Consider the following 11,428-nt stretch of genomic DNA (forward strand, 5'->3'; position numbering starts at 1 on the left):
TGCGCGTGGCTGCCACTCTGGAAGGGCCCTGCCTGGATGCTCTGTAGACACTCTCAAACCCAGGATCCCATAGCATAGCTGCGCTTCTCAACTTGGGGGTTGGGACCCCTGTAGGGGTCGCCAGGGGGTGTAAGAGGGGTCGCCAAAGACCATCAGATAACACAATATTTTCTGTTGGTCATGAGGGCTCTGTGTGGGAAGTTTTACCCAATTCTATCATAGGTGGGGTTCAGAATGCTCTTTGATTGGAGGTGAACTATAAATCCCAGCAACTACAACTCCCAAATGTCAAGCTCTAGTTTCTCCAAACTCCACCAGTATTCACATTTGGGCATATTGAGTATTCGTGCAAAGTTTGGTCCAGATCCATCATTGTTTGAGTCCATAGTGCTCTCTGGATGTAGGTGAACTCCAACTCCCAAACTCAAGCTCAATGCCAACCAAAACCTTTCAGTGTTTTCTGTTGTTCATGGGAGTTCTGTGTGCCAAGTTTGGTTCAATTCCATTGTTGGTGGAATTCAGAATGCTCTTTGATGGTAGGTGAACTATCAATCCCAGTAACTAAAACTCTCAAATGACAACATCAATCCCCCCCACCACCACCCTCCCAACCCCACCAATATTCAAATCTGGGCGCAGGCATGTAGCCGGGGGGGGGGGGGGGGGCTTGAGGGGCTTCAGCCCCCCCCCCCCCAAAATTCTCATGGTGGTTTGCAAAAAGGCCTTACTGGTGCATTATTTAAACTTATGTTTATTCATATCATGATCTGATCACCATACTCAATATATCCCATATGCATGGGGGTATTGGGGTAACGATACAAAAGGTTTGCTAGGGTAGACCCTCTTTCACTCAGACTCAGTCCCCCCCCCCCCCCCCCCCCCCGAATTGAAATCCTAGCTACAGGCCTGTCTGGGCGTATCAGGTATTTGTGCCAAATTTAGTCCAGTGAATGAAAATACATCTTGCATGTCATATATTTACATTATGATTAATAGCAAAATTACAGTTATGAAGTAGCAACTAAAATAATGTTATAGTTGGGGGTCACAACAACATGAGGAACTGTATTGAGGAGTCACGGCATTATGAAGGTTGAGAAACACTGGGTTAAAGTAAAGGTTTTCCCCTGACATTAAGTCCAGTTGTGTCCAACTCTAGGGGTTGCTACCCATCTCCATTTCTAAGCTGAAGAGCCAGCATTGTCCTCAGATACTTCCAAGATCATGTGGCCGGCATGACTGCATGGAGCACCGTTACCTTCCCGCTATTGATCTCACATTTGCATCTTTTTGAACTTCTAGGTTGGCAGAAGCTGGGGCTGACAGCGGAAGTGCGCACAATTCCCTGGATTCGAACCGCCGACCTTTCGGTCATGTAGCTCAGCAGCTCAGTGGTTTAACCCAATGCGCCACCGAGGGCTCCCATAGCATAGAGGCCCCATTTATCCTCGCAAGCTGAACTGGTGTAGACGAGAGACGGGGCCTTCTCAGTGGTGGCCCCTTGTCTGTGGAACTCCCTACCCAGTGACATTAGATTGCCCCCCTCCCTCTTGTCCTTTAGAATGAAACTCAAAACCTGGGTATGGGACCAAGCGTTCCAACAGTAGAGGCAGTAATTGAGGGCCCTTCCACACAGCCCTATATTCCAGAATATCAAGGCAAAAAATCCCACATTATGTGAGTGTGGACTCAGATAACCCAGTTCAAAGTAGGTATTGTGGGATTTTCTGCCTCGATATATGAATGTCTGGAAGGGCCCTTAGAATGAGACCCAATTTGCATGAATGACAATGGACTGACCTGGACTATGTTTCAAACCTGCATGATTTAAACAATGTTTTAGTAATTTTAAAGCATTAACAAAGATGCAGGCGAAACATCAGGAGAGAATGCCTCTAGAACACGGCCACATAGCAAAAAAAACAAAAAAACAACCTACAACAACCCAGTGATTCCAACCATTAAAGCTTTCGACAATATGTACATTAACAAATTGTTTAAATTGCTTTTATTATTTATTGGCATTGAATGAATGCCTGTTGTGAAGCCGCCCTGAGTCCCTCCTCCAGGAATGAGAAGGACGGGATACAAATATGCAAAAGAAATAATAAATATACTGCTAGTATAACACAATTTTTGTTCCTGGGTCATTTACTAGTTTGTTCTATCATTTTTTTAAAAGTGGAAAAAGTTTATCATACTGCAAACACGATGGTTTTGCGGGACATCCTACAGCACATTTGGCTATTGTTTTTCAGTGAATGTTTATTTATTTATGTATTTATTTACAGTATTTATATTCCGCCCTTCTCACCCCGTAGGGGACTCAGGGTGGATTACAATGCACATATACATTCAATGCCATTAGACATACAACATATGTAGACAGACACAGAGGCAATTTAGCATTCTAGCTTTTCCGGCTTTGTTAGGGTATGCTTGAATCTGGCCACAGGGTGAGCTGTCACTTCACCATCCACTTGTGACACCAAGTCCTTTGATGGAGTACTTCCTCATTCTTCCGCACGCTGCTGGAAGGTTTTATGGCATTGTAAATTAGTTAAATTAGCCTCCTCCTACTTGATAGATGCAACTGTCTTTTGGGTTGCATGGGTCAACAGCAAGCTAGACTATTAATGGTCAGGAGCTCACTCTGGCTGGCCTTGAACTCACGACCTCTCGGTCAGTAGTGATTTAATGCAGCTGGCTACTAACTAGTTGTGCCACAGCCTGGTCCATATATCATAGAGCAGGCCCGTAGCCAGAATTTCGATTCGGGGGGGGGGGTGAGTTTTTTTCAGGGAGGCGGGGTTCAGGGGGGTGAGTTTTTTCAGGGGGGGGGTTCAGGGGGGGCTGAATTTGGGGGGGGGGGCTGAGTCTGAGGGAAAGAGGGTCTACCCTAGAAAACCTTTTGTATCATTACCCCAATACCCCCATGCATATGGGATATATTGAGTATGGTGATCAGATCATGATATGAATAAACATAATTTAAATAATGCACCAGTAAGGCCTTTTTGCGAACCACCATGAGAATTTCGGGGGGGGGGGGGGTCTGAAGCCCCTCAAGCCCCCCCCTCCCCCCGGTTACATTATGTCAACCAATTTGACATAATTTATGGCAGCTACAAAAATGAAGTTTCTGGAGTATAACAGCTACAGGAATAACACTTTCAAACAGAGAACAGGTGTTTTGTTTTTTTTTTCAAATTTTGTTACATAGTGCAATACAGATTGAACTGGATTATGTGGTAGTGTAGACATATAACAACACAACAACAACTTTATTTTTAACCCCCTCCCCCCAAGAGACTCAGTGCGCCTTTCAGAGACAAAGACAAAAATGGCAAACATTCAACGCTATGTATTATGACAAAACTGAAATAAAACAGAAACCAGTTAGTAGTTAAAAACGAACAGTTAAAATAAACCAGTATAACAGCCTAGAATAAATCATGTAGTCGATCGACTTCATAAATAGCATCACAAGATTATAAAATCTGTATAAAAGTATAAAATATACACAGGTAAAAACATGGCTCTCCCATACGTTAAGGTAATATCACTGTCAGCACTGTTGGGCATGATAAAAGCAATAAAAGCTAACCATCTTCCTTTCCGAAGGCCAATGTGCAAAGGTGTGTGTTTTAATGGCTTCTTAAGGAAAAGGAGTGGAGGAGGCTGTCCTGTTAGGAGATAAGAGCTGCACAGCTGCTGGAGCATTAGAGCTGTCCTTGTGCATCATGCAGCCATTATAATAATAAGCACCACTCATTATTATCATTATCATCATAAACACATCATAATCACAGCAAACAAGATATATATGCTGGATTTCGTATCACAAAATCACAAGTCAAACACATTATTATTATTATTATTATTATTATTATTATTATTATTTTACACCCTGCTTTTTCTCTCCACAAGGACATCTAAAATACACTGTTGTTGTCTCTGATTTATGATGAACCATAGGGCCCTTCCATACAGTCCTATATTCCAGAATATCAAGGCAGAAAATCCCACAATATCTGTTTTGAATTGGGTTATCTGAGTCCACACTCAGTGTGCCGTCACACCCAGACACTATAAAGTTAAAACTAAGATGTGCTTCTCTCTTTATCCGGGTGAACTGCGGGTGCCTTGCTTAGAAGCTCAGGATTCTCAGCAACTGAGGCCAGTCCAGATTTGAACATCAAACAGAACATTTATTTCTTAAAGTCCTTGGCAGACTTGGCACAGCTTGATGAAGTTATAAACACAGTCAACTTGTGAAATCATATAGATGTTCTTTCCTTCCCTTTTCCTTCAGCTGCTTGCATAAGAAAACCAGTGGGTTTGCCTATCTGAGCAGGGGTTTAAACCCTGATCTTCCAACATTCAGATCACCCCACTGGGTCTTACATCTTTATACAGAAAGATATATTATAGGGCTGGGCGGTTTCGTTCGTTAATTTCGTAATTCGTTATTGATTCGTATTTAAATTAGCTTACAATCCGATATTGAGCCATGCAGGAGCAACTAAAAATCGAAACGAATTTTTCAATTTATTTCGTAATTGTTTCGTAATTGGTTCGAAATCGTTTCGAAATCTTTTCGAAATCGTTTCGTTATTATTTCCGTATGTCTGGTGCAAGTTTTATAGTTGTTTGTTTTATCAGTGATAAAAAAATAAATTATCACACCAACAGTCAACAACAGAGGGAGAGGGAATCTTCAGAAGTTCCCCCTGTTCCATTTGGAGGTTTTTTTAGCGTATTGCGCAATCGCGTCTGCCATTAACGAATCAATTCGAAATTTACGAAATTTCGTAAATAATGAAAAAAATGTAAAGAAAAATTCGGAATTCTTTTAAAAAACGAAACGCAATGGACCCCCTAAAAACGAAACGAGTTTAGAAACAAATTTTTCCGTTGTTACCCAGGCCTAATATATTAGTCCAAGATGTCATCTGCACTGTGTAGACTTCAATAACGTGGTTTAGCTGCATTAAACTGCATGTCAGAACGTATCTCCTACTACGAATCATCACGAAGTTTAAGATCACCTGGAGAGGCCCTGCTCTTGATCCCACCGCCGTCACAAACACAATTGGTGGAGATGAGAGGCAGGGCCTTCTCAGTTCCCCTTCTGTGGAATTCCTTCCCCAAAGACCTCAGACTGGCCACCTCCCTCCTGTCCTTTAAAGGGAAAGTCAAGACTTGGCTGTGGGACCCTGCATTTGACCATTGAACAGTGGCTTGTATGAAGAAAACATAAGCAATTTTGAAGTGATAATGAATTGATCTGGACCTGATTTTTAATTGGTATGTTTTAACAACTGTTTATTTAATATTTTGTTTTAATGAACTTGTTGATTGTTCTTATCATTATGATGGCACTGAATGGTGTTTGTTGTGAGGCCACCCTGAGTCCCCCCCCCCTTGGGGGTGAGAAGGGCAGGGTATAAGTATATGAAACAAACAAACAAACAAACAAACAAACAAATAAATAAATAATATGAGTTTACACTGACCATATAATGCAGTTTCAAACTGCATTCTATAGCAGTGTAGATGGGGGCCTAAAACTTAGTAAGGCAGCTGTATTCATTTCATAGAATTATAGAGTGGAAGGAGACCTCATGGGCCATCCAGTCCAACCTCCTGCCAAGAAGCATGAAATCTCATTCAAAACATACCCAACAGATGGCCATCCAGCCTCTGTTTAAAAGCCTCCCAAGAAGGAGCCTCCACCACACTCCGGGGCAGAGAGTTCCACTGCTGAACAGCTCTCATAGTCAGGAAGTTCTTCCTAATGTTCAGGTGGAATCTCCTTTATTGTAGTTTGGGAAACCTTCATCTCATTTGTGAATCTTTCATCTCATTCCGCAGTGTAGGTCTAATTCATACTAACCATTACTGTATAGTACTATACTCCATTTTAAGTTATTTGGTTACATCCTGGCATTTACAGTTTAGGGGCAGGACATTCCTCAGCTAGAGAGTTCTCCTGATGCTTCAGACCAAATTACAGATCCAAAGACTCCACAGAAAGCAGCCAGGGCAGGAAAGGTGGAATTGCAGTGCTATAATTGCATGACATAGATGGGCCCCTGGGCCTTGGAGCTTTGTCCTAAGATCCTTCATAATCATGGTGCTTGCCTTTAGGTTTTCTGCTAATATTGTGTTTTCAGGAACTCAGGAAGTACATTTAATTTTCAGGATATTGACCAAACCAAAATGACTACCTTCAAATTACAGAGCTAGGAATTTTGCAGAAGTATTTCAAAACTTGATTTTTTAAATAAAAAATCATTCTGAAAAAGAAATACAGTGGAAACTCCACATTTTGGGGGTACAGGAGCTCCACAAAAATAGAAAAACACAACTAAAAAAACTCCTTTTTGCATTACTTGAGAAACCAACCCTCTAGAATTTCTTTGGTCCTTCAGTGCAACTTCATGGTGAACTTCCACTTGAAGGTGACCATAGAATTGTACTGGGGGATCTAGAGATTCCCAGAGGCAATATATTAATCAGATCTGTGAATAATACAGCCCACAAAGAAGAAGAAAATATTGGTGTCTTGGGGATATTAGGGACAATGACTCAGAAATTTGCATTGGATAGACTGTATCATCTCTAGTTTCTTAGATATAGCTATCATGATTTTCCAAGGGCAAGCTGATGGTGACTGATTTATGGCACATGTTTTGTATCTCAAAAACTAGAACTGAAATGGGAAAAGGGGAGCAATTTTCTGAATCAGCAGGTCAAATATACCCAGAAACTCTTCTAACATTAGTGGCACCAAAATGTATGTTAGCCAGTGTAATCGAAAGCACAAAAGTCAAACCAATAAATGTGGATGACTATACAAAGGGTTTTATAAAGTTTATTCTTCATACTCATAGAGGAAACATTGCAAAAAATTATTTTAAAGCAAACCAACCTCACTTCTGCTCCTTCTTACAACCTTTCGGATTCCTAACCTTTCAACACTGGAGATTGAGCAATATCCCTGAGCACTGCCTGGGAAGCAGACTTATGTCTCTTAAGAGTTGGCAATCTAACGACATCACAAAGCCTGCTGTGTGACCTCACTGTGTCCACTGTATGGCTCTCAGACTTTGAGATGAAAGCAGACAACCTTAGAATATAGAGATGAGTTTGAGGATTTATGTTATGATTCTTAGTAAGAGATTTGGGATTTTACTTGGGTCTACTTGGGTGTACTGAAATGCTCCATGATTTCCTGGTAACTATAATATCACCGGGAGCCCCTGGCAGCGCAGTAGGTTAAAGTGCTGAGCTGCTGAGTTTGTTGATCGAAAGGTTGCAGGTTCGATTCCGGGGAGCAGCATGAGCTTCTGCTGACAGCCCCAGCTTCTGCCAACCTAGCAGTTAGAAAACAAGCAAATGTAAATAGATTAGTAGATACCACTTCTGCGGGAAGGTAATGGCACTCCATGCAGTCATGCCAGCCACATGACTTTGGAGGTGTCTACGGACAACGCCAGCTCTTCGGCTTAGAAATGGAGATGAGCACCACACCCCAGAGTCGGACACGACTGACTTCATGTCAGGGGAAAACCTTTACTATAACATTACAAGGTCTAGGATTATGGCTTTTCCAAGCAGAATATTCTCTAAGTGACATAACTTCCCCTAAAAAGTATCAGAGCATTCCTCTATAGTGGCTAAATTCCTTGCTAAATTAATTTCCATCTTGATTTAAAACAGGCTCTGTGTTGGCAAAAGTTTAGAGCCTGGAAGCCTTAACACACCTAATGAGTTTCTTCCTGCATCCTCTGTGGAGCACTGAAATTTGGCAGAGATCCCTCCGTGAGACTGAAAACAAGTGTCCCCCTGGGTAATAGACATCAAGAAGAATACCATCCTCTGTCATGAGAAAGCTGGGTCTCAAGCTATTGCAAACAATCCATGCCAGCATATATTAAAAATTGGAAACATGAATGCAATGTTCTTCTTCCCACAGAAATTGGAACTGGCTTACATTATTCCTAGATTTTTTTTTTCTTGACAGTGATTTATGGATGTCCTCAAGAGAAGATGATGAAGATGCTTTTAAAGCACGTTTAAATGGACCAGTGGCTTCTGAACGTGGGATTGGGGAACAGTGAAAGGAAAATAGAGAAATACAGCAATCAGCTAAGGCCCCTTCCACACAGCTGAATAAAATAAAACTGGGATATATAACAGCATGGACTTAGATGTTTCAGTTCAAAGCAGATATTTTGGGTTATTCTACCTTGAAATTCTGGGTTATATAGCTGTATGGAAGGGTCCTCAGTGATTTCACGTAGGGCAGCATGGTGGTTTGAGCACTACAGCTCCAAAGTTTTGAATCCCTACTCAGTCATGGGAACTAAACTTGGGTGAATCATCCATTCTCAGAGCCCTACCACACAGCCCTATATCCCAGAATATCCAGACAGAAAATCCCACAATATGTGCTTTGAACTGGGTTATCTGAGTCCACACTGCCATATAATCCAGTGCATTATGGATTTTATAGAGGTGTGCGGAAGGGGGCTCAGAAGGCAAAAGCAAACCTCTTGTCAATAGTCAACATAGATCAGAAATGACTTGAAGACAAACAACAGGGCCTTCTCAGTGATGGTCCCTCGACTGTGGAATGCCCTGCCTAGAGAGATAAATTGGCCCCCTCCCTCCTGTCCTTTCGAAGAATGGTGAAAACTTGGCTTTTTGAACAGGCCTTTCCAAATATGGCATAGATATATGATATTATGGATAACTGATGACGCAACCGGACAATGATTTGATATGGAGACACTTTGATGTTTTTAAATAATGTGTACAATTTTTATGTTTTATATTGCTGTTAGTATTTTAAAGTATTTATGATTGTTTTAATTTTTTTTAATTTTGCTGTAACTGCACCGGCATCAAATTGTTGCCTATTGCTAACCACTCTGAGTTGCCCTAAGTAGATAAATTGTTTGGATCATACTTTACAAGAATGCTGTCTCTATGGTTATACAAGTTGATACCAACCATAAGAGGAAAGTCATCTCACATGCTACATTTGATCACATGAATCATGATGGGGCAAGAAATCTAATAAGTGAATCAGCACTCTTTCTATCACATGCACACAAACACACATATTACACAACACAAAGCAAAAAATTGATAAGAGGAATTTAAATTGCAAGTGATTTGATGATTTGCTAGTTGACCTTCAGCAGTTTTTAAAATGCATAGTCAGAGCAGAATTGTTTGTGTGCTATAGCTAAAGAATATCTATTTTAAGGGTGAAAAATGCATTGTCACAAACAGTTGAAGTTTGCAGAACAAGTAACAAATGCTTATTTTTCATTTTTTCAGAGGCCAATGCAATAAGTTAACCAAATGGGTTATGGTGTATTCAAGTCATTAAGGCCCCTTCTATACAGCTGTATAAAATCCAGATTATGATCTACTTTGAACTGGATTATATGACAGTGTAGATTCATATAACCCAGGACCCTTCTACACTGCCATATAATCCAGATGATCTAACCAGACAATCTACATTATTTGCTTTGAACTGGATTATCTGAGTCTACTCTGCCATACGATCCAGTTCAAAGCAGATAATATGGATTTTATACAGCTGTGTAGAAGGCCCCAGTTTAAAGCAGAGAATGTGGATTATCTGCTTTGTTAATCTGGATTAAATGGCAGTGTAGAAGGGGCCTCTGTCATCTGTCTATTTACCTGTGTCTCAGGGCCCAACTACACAGTACTAAAAACACAATATTTTTTGAGTTAAAAGGGCTACATGACGCTAGCAGTAAATCTGCACTGATTCGCTGAAATGAATGAAAAACAGGTAAAAAGATCTCCCTCTATCCTGATTCTGGCTGGAAAATGCACATATTCACATCACTGCATATCCCTGCACTCATGAAAAACGCGTGATTTCCTTCCCACCCCGGTGTGTAAACTGCTCCAGCACATGTCTGCTTTTTAAAAGCCTGAAACAGCTGATCAAATGACTGAGCTGTGAAATGGACGCACAGCTGATTTAAAGGAAGCACAAATGGAGAGCAGTAAGAACTCTCTGAAACTTTTCATTTTCAACTTTATAATATTAAACTGAACTTGAATAAACAATTGAGGGAAGAGACACCACATCTACTGCCATGGCTCAATATGAGGGACACCTAGTAAGGTGGCAGAGAAGGCTAAAGAGCTTAGGTAAAGGTAAAGGTTTCCCCTGATATTAAGTCTAGTCATGTCTGACTCTGGGGGTTGGTGCTCATCTCCATTTCTAAGCTGAAGATCCGATGTTGTCCATAGACACCTCCAAGGGCATGTGGCTGGCATCACTGCATAGAGCATTGTTACCTTCCCGCCAGAGCAGTACCTATCGATCCACTCACATTTGCATGTTTTCAAACTGCTAGGTTGGCAGAAGCTGGGGCTAACAGCAGGAATTCACACTGCTCCCCGGATTCCAACCTGCAACCTTTTGGTCAGCGAGTTCAGCAACTCAGTGCTTTAATCCACTGTGAGTTTGCAAAACTACAATTCCCACAATTCCATAACTGTGAGCCATGGCATTTAAAGTGGTGTCGAACTGCATTATTTCTACAGTGTAGATGCGCCCAGAGTGAGGAACAACCACCACTTTCTCATTCTCCCACACACGTATACATTTCGCCAGGGTAAATAATTTTTTTTTACACTAAGATGTTGTTCTTTAAGTTATTTCCAACCCTAAAACAAACCAACCATATAGAGTTTTTTTTTACAAGATTTGTTTCACAGGGATTTTGCCTTTGCCTGCCTCTTAGGCTGAGAGTGTGTGACTTGGCCAAAATCATCCGGTTCTTAGAGTTGTAGTCCAAAGCACAAACCACTACACCATGCTGGCTTGCATTTCGATGTAAAAAAGAAACTTAAAATTGTAATTGTGAAAAACAATTGGTATAAATTTTATATCCTATTCAAACTACATTCAGTGTCCTATTTCTTGTATTTTATATGTTCCATAACAAATACCATTTCATGTGTAATCTCCCTTTTGTCTCCTTTTTAATTGCTTGAAAACAAACAAAACATTAAATTACCCATATAAGTTCTTTAATATTACACAAACCCATCCTAAAAATATAAAATTTATTTATTTATTTATTTATTTATTTATTTATTTATGTATTTATCAGATTTATACCTCCTCCTTCTCCACCTCTGAGGAGGGACTCAGGACGGCTTCCAAACAGGCAACAATTCAATGCCAACACAATATCAAATACATAATAAAATACAGCCATATACATTCAAATAATTATATACATAAAAAAACCCAGTTCACCGGGTTAAAATCGTCATCCAAATCAGTCCAAATGCAGTCCAATGAAATCTTATATTCACCAGTAAAACAGTCTATGCTGTGAATGCTTGATCC

The sequence above is a fragment of the Anolis sagrei genome, chromosome 2, assembly GCF_037176765.1.
Source record: "Anolis sagrei isolate rAnoSag1 chromosome 2, rAnoSag1.mat, whole genome shotgun sequence".
NCBI classification, from domain to species: Eukaryota; Metazoa; Chordata; class Lepidosauria; order Squamata; family Dactyloidae; genus Anolis; species Anolis sagrei.